We start from the raw sequence: 3,423 nt of genomic DNA, 5'->3' as shown, positions 1-3,423 counted from the left end.
CTATTTAAAGGGGGAAGGGGGGCGGCGGCCTGGCTTGGGGAGGGGGTCGGGCGGCGGTGAGGCGGCTCCGGCTTGGACTCTCTCCCGAGTCCGTCGGCTGCACAGGCGAGGAGGCGGCAGCTCCTGGCGGGCTGGCCTGGCTCGGCAGGGCCTTTGGCCCAGTCGGGCGCGGTTTTTTTTAAATAATTTTTTCGCCAGACTAAAAAAAATTCTAGAAAAATAAATAAAAATCTAAAAATGCCAAAACAATTTTTCACTGTCTAAATAAAATATTTAGAACAGGATGAACATTTTCATGGCCCTAAATGCAATTTTTAAAAACGTGCAATTTTAACTAAATTCAAAAAAAACAACGAAAAACTCCGAAATAAAACTTATTTGATTTTATCATGAAATCCTCAATATTTCTTTATTTTGGTTAAGTCATTTTATTCCCTCTCTCATATTTTTGTAATAGAAATAACTGAAGATAAAATAAATAAAATCAACTGATCCTATTTTTTCAAAATTTGAGAAAACTCAAATATGAAAATAACGAAATCCCCAGCTCTCTCTAAGGGTCCTTGAGTTGCGTGAAATTTCTAGGATCAACCCAAAATAAAATAAAATATGATATGGAATGATGATCTAATGTATAACATTCCAAATTGGAAATTTGGGATGTTACAATACATTTATAGCTCTAGTGCATCCGTTGCATGGCAATCCCTACTCCTTGCATTAACATCAATCAATGGGCATCTCCATAGCTCATTGATTAGCCCCGTTGATGTGAGACTTTATCCTTTTTGTCTTCTCCACATAACCCCCATCATTATACTCTATTCCACCCATAGTGCTATATCCATAGCTCACGCTCATGTATTGCGTGAAAATTGAAAAAAGTTTGAGATTATTAAAGTATGAAACAATTGCTTGGATTGTCATCGGGGTTGTGCATGATGAGAGCGTTCTTGTGTGACAAAAATGGAGCATGACTAAACTATATGATTTTGAGGGATGAACTTTCTTTGGCCATGTTATTTTGAGAGGACATGATTGCTTAGTTAGTATGCTTGGAGTATCATTATTTCTATGTCAATATGAACTTTTATATTGAATCTTTCGGATCTGAATATGCATACCACAATTAAGAAAGAATTACATTGAAATTATGCCAAGTAGCACTCCGCATAAAAAATTCTGTTTTTATCATTTACCTACTCGAGGACGAGAAGGAATTAAGCTTGGGGATGCTGATACGTCTCTAACGTATCTATAATTTTTGATTGCTCCATGCTATATTATCTTCTGTTTTGGACATTATTGGGCTTTATTATCCACTTTTATATTATTTTTGGGACTAACCTATTAACCTAGAGCCCAGTGCCAGTTTCTATTTTTTCCTTGTTTTAGGGTTTCAAAGAAAAGGAATATCAAACAGAGTCCAAACGGAATGAAACCTTCGGAAAAGTTACTTTTGGAAAGAAAGCAATACAGGAGACTTGGAGTGCACGCCAGGGGATCAATGAGGAAGCCACAAGGCAGGGGGCGCGCCCACCCCCTGGGCGCACCCTCCACCCTCGTGGGCCCCTCGTGGCTCCCCTGATGTATTTCTTCCGCCTATATATATCCATATACCCTAAAACGACCGGGGAGCACAATAGATCAGGAGTTCCGCCGCCAGAAGCCTCCGTAGCCACCGAAAACCAATCTAGACCCGTTCCGGCACCCTACCAGAGGGGGGAATCCCTCTCCGGTGGCCATCTTCATCATCCCGGTGCTCTCCATGACGAGGAGGGAGTAGTTCTCCCTCGGGGCTGAGGGTATGTACCAGTAGCTATGTGTTTGATCTCTCTCTCTCGTGTTCTTGGGGTGATATGATGTTGATGTATCGTGAGCTTTGCTATTATATTTGGATCCTATGATGTTTCTCCCCTTCTACTCTCTGGTAATGAATTGAGTTTTCCCTTTGAATTCATCTTATGGATTGAGTCTTTAAGGATTTGAGAACACTTGATGTATGTCTCGTCGTGCGTATCTATGGTGACAATGGGATATCACGTGATTCACTTGATGTATGTTTTGGTGACCAACTTGCGGGTTCCGCCCATGAACTTATGCATAGGGGTTGGCACACGTTTACGTCTTGATTCTCCGGTAGAAACTTTGGGGCACTCTTTGAGGTTCTATGTGTTGGTTGAATAGATGAATCTGATATTGTGTGACGCATATCGTATAATCATACCCACGGATACTTGAGGTGACATTGGAGTATCTAGGTGACATTAGGGTTTTGGTTTATTTGTGTCTTAAGGTGTTATTCTAGTACGAACTCTAGGGCTGTTTGTGATAGTTATAGGAATAGCCCAATGGATTGATTGGAAAGAATAACTTTGAGGTGGTTTCATACCCTACCATAATCTCTTCGTTTGTTCTCCGCTATTAGTGACTTTGGAGTGACTCTTTGTTGCATGTTGAGGGATAGTTATGTGATCCAATTATGTTATTATTGTTGAGAGAACTTGCACTAGTGAAAGTATGTACCCTAGGCCTTGTTTCAACGCATTGGAATACCGTTTGTGCTCACTTTTATCATTAGTTACCTTGCTGTTTTTATATTTTCAGGTTACAAAAACCTTTATCTACCATCGATATACCACTTGTATTACCATCTCTTCGCCGAACTAGTGCACCTATCCAATTTACCATTGTATTGGGTGTGTTGGGGACACAAGAGACTCTTTGTTATTTGGTTGCAGGGTTGCTTGAGACAGACCATATTCATCCTACGCCTCCTACGGATTGATAAACCTTAGGTCATTCACTTGAGGGAAATTTGCTACTGTCCTACAAACCTCTGCACTTGGAGGCCCAACAACGTCTACAAGAAGAAGGTTGTGTAGTAGACATCAATTGCTCAAAAATTAGTTTCTGTACACGGATGATGAGTACTATGATGCAATTAAATACGGGGATCTTGTGTTTGGTTCCACCACTCATGGCATTGTTTTTGCATGGGATCCTTGTTGTTTCGGTACGTTTCTCTTCCACCGTAATTATAATTGTTTCATCCACATGCATGCCGGTTAGCAAGTTTACCTTTACTAATTAACCTTCTTCTTGTGTTTCCAAGGTCCTGTGAACATTCCACCACCTATACTTGAAAATTTTTATAACCAAGGGGGAGATGACGATGGTGATGATCACGATCATGAGGTCGAGCAGGACTTATATACTCAGTGGCGGCGGGCAACTAATTCCGATGGATCACCTCTTCTCGTCTGTATACAGTGCACTGATATTGTTACTACTGAGGGAGCACGTGTTGTCTCCCATGGTCGCCCTCTCCGGACCTATTCCAACACCCGTTATAGGGTATTCGGGATGGATACTGGTGTGCTAGCGCCAACACCTTCTCCCTGGTACAGTATTGATAGTCTT

Source organism: Triticum dicoccoides, chromosome 3A, assembly GCF_002162155.2.
Source record: "Triticum dicoccoides isolate Atlit2015 ecotype Zavitan chromosome 3A, WEW_v2.0, whole genome shotgun sequence".
Taxonomy (NCBI): domain Eukaryota; kingdom Viridiplantae; phylum Streptophyta; class Magnoliopsida; order Poales; family Poaceae; genus Triticum; species Triticum dicoccoides.
The sequence above is the reverse complement of the archived record's forward strand: the minus strand, read 5'-3'. Positions refer to the sequence as shown.